This window comes from Pinus tabuliformis, chromosome 7 (assembly GCF_031772625.1).
Source record: "Pinus tabuliformis cultivar Carrire ecotype Pingquan chromosome 7, CPIR1, whole genome shotgun sequence".
In the NCBI taxonomy this organism is placed as follows: domain Eukaryota; kingdom Viridiplantae; phylum Streptophyta; class Pinopsida; order Pinales; family Pinaceae; genus Pinus; species Pinus tabuliformis.
This window is the reverse complement of record NC_142293.1, coordinates 838,305,655-838,325,725: the sequence shown is the minus strand read 5'-3', so window position 1 is coordinate 838,325,725 and position 20,071 is coordinate 838,305,655.

The following is a 20,071-nucleotide window of genomic DNA, read 5'->3' as shown; positions in this document are numbered from 1 at the left end:
GTTGAGTCGTCAACTAGGTATTCATGATTATGCTTCATGGAGATGACTTGTTGTAGTGTGATGGCTTCATGATGATGATGTTGATGTTTCATAGGTGCTACATAGGTTTGCAGGTCTTTTCAGATGAGTTGCAGCCTGTTCAGAGGTCTGAGGGAGAGTGGACGACTTGTTGGCACACTTTCCAACCTTGTCTATTGGCTCTTGTAGGTAAAATTGGAAGTGACACTTGAGAGGATTGTTTGATCTAATTGTAGAGGTGTCAGAGGCCATGTTAGAGGTCCAGAGGCTAATACAAATGTAAGGGAAGGTGATCCAATAGGTGGCAGAGGTTCTGAGATGAAGACATGATGGTTTTCCTCTTCCTTAGCCATAGTCGCATGCACAAAGGCCTATGGGAGTGGTTGGAAGGTTCTTGTCACATGGAGACCAACCTATGGGAGTGGTTATAACCCAATTCGAGTTCAGGCAGTGTCAAGCATGCAAATGAGGTTTTCACGACATTTCCTCTACATACCTCGCGTTGTTTGGAAGGAAATTTGTTTAGAAATTCCTAGAGGCTTCTAGAATTGGTTGAAAAAGTCAAGAATGGTTTGAAAAATTCCTCTCATGATGTGAATGCATTTAGTGCATTAGCAGTGACCTTAGTGGATTGATTTTGTCCAATTTGTGCACCTTTGATCCTAGCTATAAGCCCAATTTCACCCTGCATGTTTTATATACTCGATCTTGGAGCTGAGCACTGATTGATGATAGTAGTGAGTGAGTGAGAAGGTATCAGAGAATGAGATTAAAATTTAGACCTATTGGAAAGTATATATGCTTCATTCCATGAGTGTTCATGACTGAATAATGAGCATATATGAAGCATGCTGCAGAATAGATCAAAATTGGGCTCCTACAGTAGAGATTGATTGGAGAGTGTTGCATGCTATTGAGTGGAGTGTTTGATGGTGATTCTCATACTTGTTTTATGCAGGAGTTGTTGATGCATTTGACACATATCCATAGTTTATTTTGTTGATAAGTGTATTATGAAACATCATTTTGATGTAAGGATCAGATTGTATTCAGATTTGATCGTGGCCACAATACTAATTTTGGAGAGCACACTTCTTGTGGTGTTCATATTTTTTTTGATGATGAGATATTGTTGCTAAGACCATATTTGCAGAGTTGAGTTCTTGTTGAGAATAGTGTCTTGGGATCTAGTTCTAAAAATACATGATAGGAGGTTTACATGGTGGTGAGGAGGTGTGAATTCATGGAGGTGGAGCAGTGATGTCGAAGCTTCAATGAAAGGAATAAGTTTCTCAATCGATTGGTGGTTGGATAGTCCAATGGTAGTTGGGTGAGGATGGATTGATCGTGGTTGCGTTCAATGGATGGTGGTCCATAGAGATCCGTAGAGAATAGTGTATTCTGAGTTGATAAGTAGTATCAAGTCTCCTAGCCGATCGATGTTGGCATTTTTATATGAGGTCTAGTCTCCATGCTGATGGGAGTCAACACACTATGTAAAAGATAAATTGCTTGACATAATAGAAACTCAGAGCAGAGCAACAACAATAAGGGTGGTTTTTCTCCCATATGGGTTTCCACTAGAAATCTTGTGTCTCATGTGTGATTGATGTGATGTGCATGTTGTTTTGTAGTTGCTTATGGTTTTCAGTTATGTTTATGTGATGCACATGCTATGGTGGTTAATGAATTGATGCTAACATATGTGTGATTCAGTAATTGAAGAAATAACTGGTAAAAATAATATATAGATCACACTACTGATTCAACCCCCCAGTAGTGCTAAAAGGTTTCCAACAATTGGTATCATAGCACATTTCCAACAATTGGTATCAGAGCAAATTGATATATGCAACCCCAAGCACCGATTGGGGGACCTTGAGCCCACCAGTCTGACTATCATAGCCAGCGCTGCTCGCTTGACTAGACCCTCCACCACTATGATCGTCACACAACCATCTGAAATAGGGTTAGCACCGCAGTGACCATTAACCCAAATCCTCATGACAACATCCCCTCTTGGAAGTGGATAAGGAAGAACCTTCCCTCGTGGCATCAACACCGTAATGAAATAGATATCGGTCTATACCAATATCGAGAGTTTTGTATGGCGAATAATCATCACTTGACAATCCACATCAAAGAAACTAACTAGATATCGCAGGAACCTATCTTGCAACTGCATCAATGGGTTCTAAAGAAACTTCAGGAACCCCCACTACACTAGATGATGCCTTGTTCTAGCATTCGATGACACACCATTCCAGAGAAGCACCCAGTTTTTCTCTCTCCAGATCATCCAGCCACCTAGGATGCCACAAGTTAGAAAAGAGAATCCCTTAGGTCCTAAAAAATCAAAATGGGGGGAAAAAACCATTTTTCATGCATCGTGCACCCATCTCCTAAACAAGCATCTGATGCGCATGACTATCCTCTAGAAAAATGCACAATGCGCACGTCTGTATCTCATACAGGCGTGCACATGATGCATAAAATTTTGGGAAATGCATGATGAGCCCCGGAAGGGTTCGTCGCACAAACCCAAAACTCAGATGCACGTTGCACGCGTATGAGTATTCCTTTCATGTGAGGTCTTCGTGCAAAACTATGGTTTTGCGTGAAGACTATGCGCTCAAAAAGAGTCTCCTGCATAGTCACCTAGTTTGACCTTAAAGAGGTCATACAGGGAACCTCTATATCACCTACCTAACCTAAAAGACTCAAATTGCAAAGGTTGGGGCTCAAGCTCCTACCTGTCTCTCTTCGCGCGAATCCCGGGTGAACATGCGGATTGCAATGGCAAGAAACACTCCAAGAAAGCTCTTTGACCTCGATAACTCAACAATGCAAATGATTGATATTTGGGCCCCATGGCCTTATCTATTGCCCTTTTTCCATCTCTTGGGGTACATTACAGAAGCTTGGGATCTCCGTTGACAAAGCTGATAGATACGCGAATATCAGTCCCACAACATCTTCATCATGGAACTCTCCATTCCGATAAATATGAAAAAACATTTTCTCGGTCTATTGCACATGTCAAGTACTTCTCCAGCTCTCTAAGTCCATAACATTCATTGAATACGTATGTCTTAAATGATGCTTTCACTTCAAGGTTTGGTTTTATCCATTGCAGGAACATTACACATGGTCAACTTCAACCAACACCTCGACAAGAAAAAAGAGAGCATGTATCATTCTCCACTCAGCATGATAGGCTTCCCCCTAAAAAGATTTGCATATCCTAACATTATTTCTCCAAAATGTGCCATAAGGTCCAACATATCGACCATGTTTATCACCATATCATATTTGTACATGATAAGCATTCACGTTGGTCAATAGAAACCCCCCCATGGCTCCATTCATCATTGCAGATCCTTCTTCACTCAAAAGGAGCCATGACCAATCAGTTCGGCCCGAAAACCATCTCACATGGATATCTGAAATATTAGCCACATTATGATACATTCATTGTGCATTCACCCCGTTTCCCAATCCCTCTCACAATACTAACGGATCCACCTCCACATCCCACATTTGGCTTATCGTTCATCCACATCACATAGCCCATTTGTACCATTTCACCCACCCACCCGACACGAAGACAAACCAATGGGCCCCCCACCCTTAGTAGATACATTAAACATTCACATAGGTTACTATCTTCATGGGGAACCCGTTTGCATGGTTGTACATCCAAACCAACCCCTATTCTTTTGGCAAATGTACAAATATTTTTTCAAAATAAAAATAAAAATCTCCCATCCACATTTGATTTTTACAATTCATTGCCCTCGCACACCTGCAGTCTCTGATCACCTTTGGTCACAACTCATCAACAAATCACCCCTATTTTTCACATCCGTCAAAAACCACTGACACCCATCCTGGAAATCCTACCGACTCCTGGATCATTAGAAAGAATGTTTTTGATCGCCTTTGTTTGAATATCATGCTCTGACCTCAGAATAACTATTTGTTTCCTCCAATATCGATAGCCCTCACTATCATGACTATCTGACCCAAGTTATTACAATCTGTTCATATCTCACATTGATTTCCCGATTCACCATGTTGGGCAGATGAATCCCCTTTCCTATCGACCTCAACAAATATATTCCAGGAAAGAGGTAGTACCTTGGATACTCCCTCCCTTACTAGGGATATCCTTGGGTGGCACATTGGGAACCATTATTGCATCAACTTGACATTTGACATCAAATCAATCATTTATGTCAAGGTGGTGCTGTAATTAGTTACTATTGCAGTTCATTCACTTAGTCGAAGACCCCCGCATCACTAAGCACCTCATTCAACAGTGCTTAAATTATGATGTGGGGGAGGTACCTACTGTAAAATATTTGTGCATACCACAACATGCATCAACAAAGTTCTTCACCAAGATATGCATAGGAAAACAATATTTCGCCTATTTGACCAGAAAGTGCCCCTGAGGGCATCAACAATTTTTCATCGCCAGCTATTAGCACGTCAACAACCATCACGTTGACTAGACAAAAATCAGTTTTTGTCCGATTGTAATCAATTTTGATTAGCCATAATAACGAGCATGGGACATGCCCGCCTTGAATAGACACACCATACTATAGTTTTTTCACCAGAACATGGGTATCATTCACACTCAGTCAAGGGTTTTTTCTCTACTCATCTCCGAAACAAGCTATCCTTTCTCTTGAAAAGTTAAACCAGACTCTCCAAAGGAAATGAAAACATGATGTACTTTGACTATCCATTTCTTCTAACCTCATACATTAGGGTGCAACTGTTAACACTGAAAAATCATACACCTGCTAGTACAATCTAGAAGGCATTAAAAGTGTCCAACAGAATGCACAGGTGGACATTTTTCCAGCCGAATACATTATGAAGATTCAAAAATAAAAAGTTCTCCTAAGGTCCAAAGCTTATAAAGGAAATCAATTAAGGCCATGTGTATATTTCTTCAATAAACACGCGCACGACATATCCTCAAAAAGTTGTGCGGTTGCAGAAAAGATGACTGAGCGATCCGGGACCACTCTACACACTTGGGGCCAATTTTTTGATACGAGATCGGCCTAGTACAACTGAATTCAAGTCGCCTTGGAGAAGTGCAACCCTCAATGGAATCATCTTGTCCTAATCATGTGTCTTTATCATACATGTACCAATAGAGGGAAGAGGGATTCAAAATACTCTATATAAATAGGCCATGGGAGAGCTAAAACAAGAGACATTGTTATGCTGGCCAAATTGTTGTTTGAGAAAACCACCATTACATTGTTGAAAACGAGGAAGTGAAGAGCACTAGCATGCTGGCCAAATTGCTTCTAAGAAACCCAACATCTTAGTGAGTGAAGAGGAATCCACCCTTTGGAGAGTCTTCACACTTCTTTGAGAGAGAGGAGAAACTTGCAAAGAGATTGAGGAAAATAAATCCACTTGCTGGGGATTTTTGAGCTCCCTAGCTCAAAAAATTATCTTCAAGTGTCTGAGATTCTAATTGTAGGCAACCTCTACCTCCAATAATCAATAAAGGGAGATTTTTCCATATATTATTGATGTGTTTTCTCCATTTGAGCATTGTTTTTTTGATGCACCTCTTTGTTTAAGTTTATGTTTATGTATGCATTGTTTCCACTATTTACAATGTTGTGTTTATTTAAGTTTGTCCACTAACAACACAAATTTTCACTGTGATCCTTTACAGGTAATAATCCACTGCTAAGAGGGTGTTTTTTGGTACACTTTTGCTCCAAGAACATTACAACACTCATGAAAACCCATAGCAGAGTGAGATATTACCCTCCCTATGACCCCTCGAATAGGGGGCGATATCGCTCATCCTGTGACCCCCCCATTGCCCCACACAACATATCACACATGATGATAATTGTGTAAATAATATAACGCATAGCTAACATAATTTACAAAATAGTTTTTTTCCCGTAGTTAGGAAATTACATATCTTATCTATTATTTGTCATAATTTTCTTGGATAAGATGGTGAAGATTTACTAATTCTTAGAGTCTTTCTTCTCTCTATCTTGTGTTGATCATGATCAAGATTGTATCTTTATATAATTTTCCATTCATCTTGATGTTTTCAGAGTGGAAAATTGGAGGAATCAACTTGCAAAGTATTTTTTATGTGAGTTATAGTTTGGAAAATTAGGGTTTGAAACCTTCTAGAGCCATTTTGAGGCACTGATAATTATTTTTGGGGATAGAAAAACTCTTGATTGTGACAGACACTCTGGCATTGTTCTACACTTAGAGTCCTTTCCAACAATATTATAATCATGTGAATTAGAGTTTGTACACAAAAGTTATGCCTCTTGAAAATTGACCTACTATGTTAACGACCATAAAACGAGTGGATTCCACATCATCATCTGTGATTCATGTATATGAGGCTAGAAAAATGTGGAATTTTAAGAAGAATCTAAAATGTTCAAACCTATAATTCTAGTTAAGTGTTGAGAGATTCAAACCTTACCTCTAATTGGAAATTAGTCTATGTTAAATACCGTGAAATTAGGAGTTGGGGTTCCATTTTATGCTAGTATATCTTGTTCCATAGTTAATGAAAGCAACTTGGAGAAGGAAACTAGAGATAAAAACATAGGGGGTTAAGATTCTATAGCAGCCTTACAAGAAACATGTCTCAGGTAACTCCTAGTAGAAATACCTCTTTCTTTGCACTTGCACATTTTTCTGTATCAAGGAAAAGAGAGCATAGAAGCCTCACTTTATAGCTATGTTTTCTCTGGTAATGATTTCCCAAGAAAAAAATGTGTTTATTTTTTATGGAGTGTGTATTTATTTCTATTCTATATTTCTCACATTTTACCTAATTTATTCATTTAAGCATAAAAACACAAAATAAAGAATCTAATATCTAAATGGAATTAATATTCACAATAAATACTTCAATAATTTATTAGATCTATTGTGATGAACTATTCTAGTGGAATATCCGTGAAAATTTATAGATTATATGGGTACTAGAGCACATTTTTGGGGATATTTTGTCAGAAGTTGCATGGAATTAAGTATAAAGTTAAGAATAAAGTCTTATAACCCTAAACATGGTTGATAATCTATACACAATAACCCTCGTGATTCAGTGGATGAGATATTTGTGAGGTTGGGACAAGTCATTGACATTTGTAGCAATATGAGCCTCTTCATGGTGGCTCTAGTAAATAATATCATACCATTAAGAGAAGATGGAGGCTCTAAATTAGAGCTTAAATCAATAAAGAAATTGGGATATCATGAATACCTATAAAATGATTCAAGGAAAGAACTCGAGAAAGAGTGGCTAAGTTTGAGTCATTGTTAACCTTTCATTATCCCTATTCAAGATGGAAGCGAAGGTGGACATAAAGCCATACCATGGTTATCTCGATGCATTAAAACTAAATCACTTGTTGCAACAATTAGAAGTTTATTTTAGCATTCACCATATAGACAAAGATCGGAAGATTTCATTTGCTAGACTAAATTTATAGGTCCATGATTTGACTTGGTGGGAAATCCTTATCAAAACACTTAGGCTAGAGGGTGATCAACCAATAACAAGGTGGGAGGACTTCAAAACCCTCATTAAGTCCCAATTTTACCTTATTAGGAATCTAGAGGTCCAATAGATATGATAACACTACTTCATGAAGAGGAAGGGGCAAAGTGTATAAGAGTACACCACTAAGTTTAGAAAGATGGTCATCATGTTAGGTATCTCTCCCAAGATTGCATATGCACTTATTAAGTATCTATGGGGTATATATAGCCATATATGAAAGTGATGCTTTTCAAGCCTAGGAAAATGGATTAGGCTTGTGTACATGCACAATATCTAGAGATCATATGCCAAAAGAAATGGAAACAAAGTGGTTCAAATCAGAAAGAGCACTAGGAAACTTCCAAGGAGGGGAAGAAGAAGTTGAAAGAAGGAAATGATAATAAGGTTTCAACCACTAGACATCAATGCAAGGATCCTAGCTACCATTTTATCCATTGTAATATTGACAATCACACTGAGGAAAAGTGTTGGAAAATAAATCCAGAGCTAAAGCCAAATAACCACAAGAAGGATGCAAAAAACAATTATTTTAGCCACATATTTGACAAGGCATTTTTTAGGGGTGAAATATAGCAAAAGGTGAATTTTTTAAATAACGTTTTGAGGTTGGTGGATATTTTATATTATTTAAATATCTCATACTTAGCCTTATATCAAAACCCTATACTTATTTTTGGGTGTAAATAGATACACCATATGTGGCCTAGTTTCAAGAAAAGGGGAAATATTTTCACCATAGTCATTTTTAATCCCATGGTATTTGGTGGCCCATGGTATTCATCCATGCATTTGATATAATGAATCCTTTTTAAAGGTTAAACATAGATATTTTTCAAGCCCATGGCATTTATCCATCGTATTTGATGCGATGAAGTCTATTCAAAGGTCTGTTCTACTCCATTGTTGGATATATGATTTATATAGTTAGAAATTTATTTTAATTTTAATTTTTTTGTTTTTATTATAATGTTACATTCATTTGTTTCTACATGAATAAACAATATTATTTCTAATTACGTTTTACTTTAATAAACATTTTTATTTTTAATTAGGTATTGAATTTATATTTTTAAGGTTTCTAAATAAGTAAAAAAAATTTATGTTGATAACAAAAAAAAATCAATGTCATCCATAAATACAATATTGATGTATTTTATGTCCTAGGGGCAGCTCAATTGGTGATCAAAGTAATGTGAGTCCTAAGAAAATTGAGATATCCAAGGTTCAAATCCCCCTAGTTGTGACCCAATTTATAGAGAGGAGGATAGGTCGTAGACCCCCCCAACATTTTAGGTCGTAGACCCCCAACAATTTACTAGTAGTAGACCCCCAACAATTTAGGCTGCTAGGTTCCTTTGGGATATAAAGAAGGAAATATCTATATATCTATATATATATATATATATATATATATATATATATATATATATATATAGATAGATATATCTATATATATATATATATCTATATATATATATATCTATATATATATATATATATATATATATATATATATATATATATATATATATATATATATATATATATATATATATATGGCACTAGAATATTTTATTTACAACTTACATTGACTTTTTTTAATTAAAACCTTTTTTAAATGGAGGCATACCCCCATAATAAGCATTAAAGGAATTACACTTCTTCCTCATATAGGGATGTAAAAAAACTTATCAATATAATAACATTTTTTTTTAACTTTAAATTGCTTGATGGAATTATGCATCTCCCTCATACTAATATGTAATATGTAGCTATCAATAAGAAATTTTTACTTTTAGTTTCTCTCTCTCTATAAAGTGTTGGCATTGATGTCAACAAGGTCATGGTCATGGTCATACTTGTCATAGGCATGTGTGATGGGCGTTGACTTGGTGTTCTATTGGTTGGCATTGATGTATTGACATTGAGATGGATGTGTTGGCATTGATGTCAACTCTTGAGATCATGCACTTATGTCAACCTCATGATGATGTAGATTGATGGACCATGGTGTGTGTCAATATGTGTTGGAATTCATGGAGCTTGATGGTCTTAGAGGAGTTGGAATGTGTTAGAATGTGTATTGATGGACATGCCATGATGAATTGTTGATGCTGATTTAGGTAGAGGAGGTTTCTATAGGATGATGAGAAGATCTACATGTGATAGAGATGGTTGATGGCACACTAGTTGAGTCGTCAACTAGGTATTCATGATTATGCTTCATGGAGATGACTTGTTGCAGTGTGATGGCTTCATGATGATGATGTTGATGTTTCATAGGAGCTACATAGGTTTGCAGGTCTTTTCAGATGAGTTGCAGCCTGTTCAGAGGTCTGAGGGAGAGTGGACGACTTGTTGGCACACTTTCCAACCTTGTCTATTGGCTCTTGTAGGTAAAATTGGAAGTGACACTTGAGAGGATTGTTTGATCTAATTGTAGAGGTGTCAGAGGCCATGTTAGAGGTCCAGAGGCTAATACAAATGTAAGGGAAGGTGATCCAATAGGTGGCAGAGGTTCTGAGATGAAGACATGATGGTTTTCCTCTTCCTTAGCCATAGTCGCATGCACAAAGGCCTATGGGAGTGGTTGGAAGGTTCTTGTCACATGGAGACCAACCTATGGGAGTGGTTATAACCCAATTCGAGTTCAGACAGTGTCAAGCATGCAAATGAGGTTTTCACGACATTTCCTCTGCATACCTCACGTTGTTTGGAAGGAAATTTGTTTAGAAATTCCTAGAGGCTTCTAGAATTGGTTGAAAAAGTCGAGAATGGTTTGAAAAATTCCTCTCATGATGTGAATGCATTTAGTGCATTAGTAGTGACCTTAGTGGATTGATTTTGTCCAATTTGTGCACCTTTGATCCTAGCTCTAAGCTTAATTTCACCCTGCATGTTTTATATACTCGATCTTGGAGCTGAGCACTGATTGATGATAGTAGTGAGTGAGTGAGAAGGTATCAGAGAATGAGATTAAAATTTAGACCTATTGGAAAGTATATATGCTTCATTCCATGAGTGTTCATGACTGAATAATGAGCATATATGAAGCATGCTGCAGAATAGATCAAAATTGGGCTCCTACAGTAGAGATTGATTGGAGAGTGTTGCATGCTATTGAGTAGAGTGTTTGATGGTGATTCTCATACTTGTTTTATGCAGGAGTTGTTGATGCATTTGACACATATCCATAGTTTATTTTGTTGATAAGTGTATTATGCAACATCATTTTGATGTAAGGATCAGATTGTATTCAGATTTGATCATGGCCACAATACTGATTTTGGAGAGCACACTTCTTGTGGTGTTCATATTTTTTTTTATGATGAGATATTGTTGCTAAGACCATATTTGCAGAGTTGAGTTCTTGTTGAGAATAGTGTCCTGGGATCTAGTTCTAAAATACATGATAGGAGGTTTACATGGTGGTGAGGAGCTGTGAATTCATGGAGGTGGAGCAGTGATGTCGAAGCTTCAGCGAATGGAATAAGTTTCTTAATCGATTGGTGGTTGGATAGTCCAATGGTAGTTGGGTGAGGATGGATTGATCATGGTGGCGTTCAACGGATGGTGGTCCATAGAGATCCGTAGAGAATAGAGTATTCTGAGTTGATAAGTAGTATCAAGTCTCCTAGCCGATCGATGTTGGAATTTTTATATGAGGTCTAGTCTCCAAGCTGATGGGAGTCAACACACTATGTAAAAGATAAATTTCTTGACATAATAGAAACTCAGAGCAGAGCAACAACAATAAGGGTGGTTTTTCTCCCATATGGGTTTCCACCAGAAATCTTGTGTCTCATGTGTGATTGATGTGATGTGCATGTTGTTTTGTAGTTGCTTATGGTTTTCAGTTATGTTTATGTGATGCACATGCTATGGTGGTTAATGAATTTCTGCTAACATATGTGTGATTCAGTAATTGAAGAAATAATTGGTAAAAATAATATATAGATCACACTACTGATTCAACCCCCCAATAGTGCTAAAAGGTTTCCAATAATTGGTATCATAGCACATTTCCAACAATTGGTATCAGAGCAAATTTACAACATAAACAATTGGGATTTGAAATATTTGAAATATTTAGCACAATTTCCAACAATTGGGATCTGAAATATTTTATTAATTGTCACAAATTAGAATTGTTTAATAAGCATTCAAGGAATTACACCTATTCCTCATATAGGGATGTAAAAAAAACTTATCAATATACTAACATTTTTTTTGTTTTTAACTTTCAATTTCTTGATGGAATTATGCATCACCCTCATATTGAGATGTAAAAAGTAGCTATCAATAAGAAATTTTTACTTTTAGTTTCTTTCTCTCTATAAAGTTCATATACAATTATTTTACTTGAGGGAATTTAAATATTTTATCTATAGTTGGAAATTAGAAATTTTTTCCTAATTCCATTTCTCAATAAGGAATTATTCATAGAGTTGATATACTTTTCTATGAAAATTTTGAATGATTTTCCTACATTAAAATGGAAATTGAATACAATATTCATCTACCTTTATAAAATCTATATACAATATTGCATCCTTAAAGCTTTCTCTTATATTTTAGCAATGAGAAAATTGTTTGCACATCAATGTAAAAAGAGGTGATTTTAAAAAGCTTTCATCACTAGGAAGAGAAGGAGATGACCAAACTCTTCCACATTAAGATCTAGTTCAATAAGTCCAAGTTATATGCTTTATTCGACTCAAGTTCACAAGATCATCTCATAGTAGTAGATATAGTTAAAAAAATTATATTAGAGGCTTACAATCATCATAGCCCAAATTCATTGGGATGGGTAAACAAGGATGAAATAAAGGTAATAGAACAATTCATGATAATATTTGTTATAATTGTTAATTATATTGATGAAGTTGAATTGGACATAATACCACTTGAAGTATGTCGAGTCGTGATTAGGAGTCCCTACATATATATGGCAGAGGCAATCTTCATGCACAAATTCATCTAGTATTTCCTCATCAAGGATGGGAGATCCTTCATCATCAACATTCACAAAGGAAAGTCCAACATTTCACTAGTGAGTTCCAACTAAACCAAGAAGCTAATTAGTTCCAACAAGAAATAAATTTTTCTCATATTAAGAGAAAAAAATCTAATTATGAGTAAATAAGAACAAAGAAATTGTTAATAAAAGGCAACAAAAAAATTGTTTAACCAAAAAATAAAATAATATTTTTTTCATGCACTGAAACAAGAAATAAACCAGAAAATTTACGCAAACATATAACACCAACTTTACGTGGAAAACCCCATTTTGGGGAAAAATCACGGGGAAATGGTTTAGTAGATATTTATGATTACAATGAAAATATGTATACATTTCACGCACTTCATTCCTTCTCACCCATACATTTCCTTTTTACCCACACCCCTATATATACAAATATTTCATTACAATACCATGGGCCCAATACCATGGGTTGTGAATACCATGGGAACTAACATATTTGACTTGATTTGGTCTCACACCTAACAATATCCCACTTGAGACCAAATAGAAGCTTGAGTGAATGTTTTTGACAATGTTTGCTCTTCTTGCTACTAACCCTTTACCAAGGTGTTTTTTTAATCACGTTTTCATTATTCCATCCAAGGTTCTACAAAGTTCTTGTTTATCCCTTGGAAAAGTCTTCCTTAACATATTAGCCAGATTTTTTGTCATGTGTGTTTTCTCCAATTGTAGTAGCTCATCATTTAACACTTCACAGATCCAATGATATCGATCATCAATATGCTTTGTTTTAGAATGATATGCTGGGCTTTTTTCTAAATGAATAGCACTTTGACTATCAGAATGCAACAAATATTTATATTGTTTTATTCCCAAATCTACTAAAAATCATTGCATCCATAACATCTCTTTGTAAGCTTCTGTGGCAGCGATTTATTCTTCCTTTGTTATGGAGAGGGACACTACTTTTTGCAATATGGACATCCAGGATACTGATTCTCCTACAAAAGTACATAAATAACCAGTGATGGACTTCCTAGTATCTACATCTACCGCCATGTTTACATCTATGTAACCTTCAAGAACAACATTGTTATTACCAAAACATAAACAATAATTACTAGTACCCTTGAGATACCTCAAAATCCACTTTACTGCTTTCCAATGTTGTTTGTTTGGATTTTCAAGGAACCTTCTCACTACTCCCATTGAATGTGAAATATCTAGATGAGTACATACCATGGCATACATTAAGCTACCAATGACTGAAGAATAAAGGATTTTACTCATTTCCTCCTTCTTGTCATCATAAGGGCACAAATCAGCACTAAGTTTGAAGTGTGATGCTACGGGTGTACCAAATGGTTTGGCATCCTTCATATTGAACTTGTATAACACCTTTTCAATATATTTTTCCTGTGATAACCATAACTTTATGTTCTTTCTGTCATGTATAATCCTCATGCCAAATATTTTTTGTGATGGACCTAGATCTTTAATTGAAAATTTATTGTTCAAGTCCTTCTTTAACTTATTAATCATGTTCTTATCATGTCCAACAACTAGCATATCATCCACATACAATGGTAGTATAATATACATTTCTTTGTCATATATCTTGATGTAGAAACAATGATCAACCTCTAGTCCTTTGAAGCCATGCTCCAACATAAATGAATCAAATTTCTTATAACATTGGCGAGGTGCTTGTTTTAGCCCATAAAGACTCTTTTTTTATCTGCAAACAGTATATTCTTTACCTTTTACCATGAATCCTTTCGGCTATTACATACAACTTTCTTCCTTCAATTCTCCATGAAGGAAAGTTGTCTTCACATATAATTGTTCACATTCCAAGTGTAAAGCAACAACAAGACCAAGAATAAATCTTATAGAAGACATTTTAACAACATGTGAATTTTTTTAATATGTAAAGTAAATACCTTCTTTTTTTCCAAATCACTTCACCACTAGTCTTGCTTTGTATGCTCATATTTAATCCTATATACCCATTTGTTTTGTAGGGAATCTCTTCATTTTGGAAGCTTCACTAGCTCCCAAGTTTTATTTTTCAACAAGGAGTCCATTTCTTCCTCCATTTATTTCTTCCACTTGTTGCTACTTTCCACTTCACAAAATTCTTGAAAAAAATTAGGCTCACCTTCATCAATTATAAAAATATAATTTGAGGGTGGATACTTTTGTGACTCCTTTTGAGGCCTAGTAGACCTGTGAAACAATTGTGGTGGTGTTTTTTCCACTTGAATATCTTGTAATGGCTACAAAATTTCTTCTTCTTCTTCTTATTTTCCATCCTATTCTTGAGTTTGTTGCTTAGATTCTTACAATGGTGGGATATTTTATACGGTTGTTCTATAAACCTATCAACATTTTTCTTGACCTTTATTTCACCTGCATGCCTTATATACATCTTAGATTCATTAAATATTACATCCTTTCTTCTAAAAATTTTGTGATTAATTGGATCCCATCGACACTAACCAAAATCACCATCCACATATTCCAGAAAAATGCACTTCCTTGATTTATCCTCTAATTTTCTTTTATGCTCTTTCATAATATGCATAAATGCTTGACATTGAAAATAAATTAGGTGAGAATAATTTACCTTTTTACCGGTCCAAACTTCTTTAAGAATACCGCCATATAGCATTGTAGAAGGTGAGCTATTGATGAGGTAACAATATGTCCTTACTGCTTCTTCCCAAAAATTCTTTTCCAATCTGTAATTCGACAACATACTCCTCACCTTCTCCATAATAGTGTGGTTCATCCTTTCAGTAGTACCATTTTTTTGTGGAGTACCAGGCACAATCTTCTCATGTTTAATGCTAAAATTATTAAAATAATTCTTGAATGCATTGGAGGAATACTCCCCACCATTATCCATTCTAAAAAACTTGAGTAATTTATTAGTCTCCCTTTCAACAACAACATGAAATTTATGAAATATCTCAAACACATCACCTTTTCTTTCATAAGGTAGGCCCAAACCTTCCTAGATGCATCATCTATGAATGTAACAAAATATGAAGCTCCTCCTAAAGAATTAATATTCAGTGGCCCAAACACATAAGAGTGTATTAATTCTAACAAATTTCTTTTCCTTTATGACCACCTCTAATAAAAGAAACCCTTCTTTGTTTACTATAAATACAATGTTAAAAAAGATCAAGTTCATAGGATTTCAAACCTAGAAGTAGATTTTTACCAACAAGAACTTTTAACCCCTTTTCACTCATGTGGCCCAAGTGCTTATGCCATAACTCCACCAAGTTTTCTTCTTTTGCAATGGCAAGTCTATTTGATATCTATGTTGTTGCCTTCATTGTATACAAGGTTCCTATATTGGATCCATTAGCCAACACCAACGACCCTTTAGTAATTTTCCAGCCACCTTTCCCAAAGGTTGTGGAGTAGCCTTCATCATCCAATCGTCCCATAGATATCAAACTCATACGCATCTCTAGGACATTCCTAACCTGTTTCAACAAGATACATTGTCCATCCTTTGTCTTGATTCAAACATCTGCCACCTCAACAATATTACAAAAATTATTATTTCCTAAATGTACTTTACCATGATCAACTTCTTCATATGTAACAAAATTATTTTTACATGGGGTGATGTGGTGAGATGCTCTAGATTCAAGTACCCAATCAATGTTACTACTAGAAATATATAAACATGCTTATTCTACTGAAACAATTAATAAAACATCACTTTCAGAAGCTACAATAGTAGTCTCACCTTCCTTTGTGTTGCTAGATTTTTGATTTGTGTTGATTGATTTTGTTCCTTATGCTCCCTCTGTTACTTCTTTCAAAACCAACAATAATTTCTCTTGTGTCCAGCTCTTCCATAGTGAAAACATTTGAGTCTTATTGTTCTTGATTTTGATCTTCCTCTTGATTTTGAACACCCTTGTCTACCGCGTTCAATTTTCCTTCCACGATCAACTAAGACTAGAGCTTCTCCTCCCTAGTTTTCTGCAATTGGTTTGTGATGTAGCTCCTCATTCATTAAACTGCTACTGACGTCATCAAACTTCAGGGTCCCTGCAAGTGCTGAAGTGATAATAGCTACTATTAAATTCTACTAGCTATATGGCATAGAGCACAATAATAAGATGGCTCTAATCTCGTCATCCAAAATACTTTTGATAGAGGCAAGTTGACTTGTTATTATATTAAACTCGTTTGAATTCTCCGCCACTGAAGCACCTTCCTTCATCTTGACATTATACAACTTATTCATCAAGAAGACTTTGTTCGATGTCGTGTTCTTCTCATATAAATCATGCAACTTTTTCCACAACCCTTCTATTGTCTTTTGTCCAACGACATTAAAATATACATTCTTTGTCAAATACTGACGAATTGTGGTGATGGTCATTCTATCTATCTTATTCCATTCTTCATCTGTCATTTATGAGGGATTCTTCACTACTCCCTCAATCGATAAATATTGATCCTTTAAAATCAGTATGTCCTCCATCTACACCTTCCATAGGGAAAAATTAGCCCCATTTAATTTCTCCACATCACTTAATTTCGCTATATCCATGCTCATAATTATTCCCAACAATAACCTGGAATGCACCAAAAAGTAAATAGAACAACCTCACTTTGATACTAGTTGTTAATAAAAGACAAAAAAAATTATTTAACCGAAAAGTATTTTTTTTCATGCACTAAAACTGATCCAAGTGGATATTGGTGGCCACTCACCTATTCCACTTGGAGCCTCACCATTGTTTATTTCATTTTTTCAATTTCCTTAATTATAGCATAGTTTACTATTTTTGGTAGTTTTTCGGGTCCTGAAATTTTAGAGCCGTTTTGAGGCCCTAAACGACGTTTTTTTGGAAATATTCCTCTGGGAATTTTTATTAGTAGTACTTGGAGAGATATTTTCGACGAGGTATCATGCACATCAAACAGAGATAATATGACCAAGTTACAACCCCAAGAAGTTGGCTGCCCAACTAACCCCAATGGGGTCCATTAAATCTTGGTGTTACATCTCCTCGGGTTAGGGTTTTGGTTGTTTAGGGTTTTATCTTATTGTTTAATAATAAAAAGGCCCTTGATCCTCATTGTAACTTAGTTCAGAGGCATGTAGCCGCCACATCTCGTCTCAGAGATAAGCTACCATCGCCCGAGCTAGTCTTATTTCCATTTTGTTTGTAAGAATATTTCATTATTTGATATTAATGAAAGGAAGTGTTATTTCTGTTGCATATATGTATTTATGGTTATATATGTAATTTGTTGCATTCCTGTTTAAATTTGGATCAGTGGTATCATAACGGTCTGCTCTTTCTCTTTTTTTCTTTGCATGTCCCTAATGAGGTTGGGATAATGAGTTAGCGTTCGAATTGGTCAAACCTTTGCAAGACCAACCTCGTAAATCCCGACAGCCTCCCATGGGGGAAGAAAAGAAAGATGGTGGGGTAGGAGATCCTATCAAAATATTGCTCGAGGAGGCCCTCGAGAAATAAAGGAACATGATGATGGATAACTTTTCCTAGATCCTTCAACGGTTGCCCACCGACAGCACATCCACATCCAGCAACCACTCTGGAGGCTCCACACCTTTTAAGGTACAAGTAAACTTTGACATTACCATATTTGAGGGCCAAATAGATGTAGACACCATAGATAAATGGTTGAATCTTCTAGAAGGATATTTTTCTGTTCATGATTTTTCTAGCCGAGAAAAGATTACTTTTTCTCTTCTCAAAGCCACCCCCCATGTCAAGGACTGGTGGGAAACCTATTGTGAGTAGAAGGATGAAAGTATGACCTCACTATTTTCAGCCGCTCCCACTTGGAATTCATTTCGGGATGCTATTAAGGAGCATTACTACCCTGTCGGGAGCTACGAGGACAGATACATAAAGTGGGTCACGCTATGGTAGGGAAGTGACCAAGATGTTCCAGAGTTTACCAATGTTTTTCATACCCTTTGCACAAAGTTGGGTATCAAGGATTCTGAGAAACATTTGGTACTCAAGTACCGCGGCTGGCTACATAAATACATCCAGGACAAGATGGAGTTCTTGGACATCTCTTCGCTTGACACGACGTACTAATACACCGTCAAGATTGAGAAGAAGTTTAAACAGAAGAAGCGAGACTTTGGATCTACGAATCTGAAGCAAGGGAAAGGTGCCCCCAAACTGTAGAATAAAGGAAAAATCCAAGGTGGGATGACCCAGGACAACCCGCCAAGGCCACAAGAAAAGGACAACACTACGAAGCCGAAGAAGGACATGGGAAGGTGGTGTGAGTTCCATAAGAGCTCCACCCACAACACAAGTGAGTGTCAGGCCAAGCAGTCACTGGTGGTCGAGATGAAGGCTTCAGAATTAGATGCATGTTCCAACTCCTAGTTAGAACTCGACAAGGGGAATGACAAAGGGAAGCAGATTATTGATGCGGAGCCCAATGCCACTGTCACCACCACAAAGATATAGAAGGAGAAACTCGAAGATCCAGAGGGGGAGGAGCATCTCTTCCACTCCCAGATGTGGGAAAAGGGTTTCACTCTACAGTTCATTATCGACAGTGGGAGACAAAAGAAACTCATTGCAATAGAGGTCGTGAAGCGGCTGGGCTTACCAACCACAACACACCCACAATCGTACACCATTGGGTGGCTTCACCAAGGATTGGATCTTCATGTGAGCGAACAATGTTGCCTTCCATACAACATCAAGCCCTTCAAAAATGGCGTATTATGTGACATTTCTCCCCTTGATGTTTGTGATGTATTTTTAGTCCAACCATACTTGTGGAAGTGACATGCTGTGTATGAGCGAAGGCCTCATGTTTTTATTGTTACATTGGGAAATAAGTTGTACACGATACTGGAGGTAGCATTGCCTACCACCATCTCTTTGGTTACTGTAAAACAATGCAGTAATCTCATTTCAAAAACTGGAAAATTCGTTTTCCTTATGATATGCCCTCAAGGAAAGAAGAAGACAGTGGCCATGACCTCTAGACATGGCCCCTCCACATGACAACAATAGATGGACAAGGTTGTGAAGGAGTATGAGGACATATTAACCTCCCATGCAAGGGTGCCTCTGCACTGTCAGGTCAAGAACTCCATCGATCTGAAAGGATCTGCTTCAGAAAGGTCACATTCGACCAAGTTCATCACCCTGTGGGAGCCCGATCGTGTTGGTACAGAAGAAGGATGGGACTTGGAGACTTTGTATTAACTATCAGGCGTTGAACAAGATCACTATCCAGAATAGGTACCTGATCCCATGGATTGATGACCTTATGGACCAACTCAAGGGGGAAAAATATTTCAGCAAGATCGACTTGAAGTCCGGATATCACCAGGTACCAATCGAACCCTCCGATTTGTGGAACATTGCCTTCAAAGCCAAAGAGGGCCTTTTCGAATGGTTGGTTATGCCTTTTGGGTTGACGAA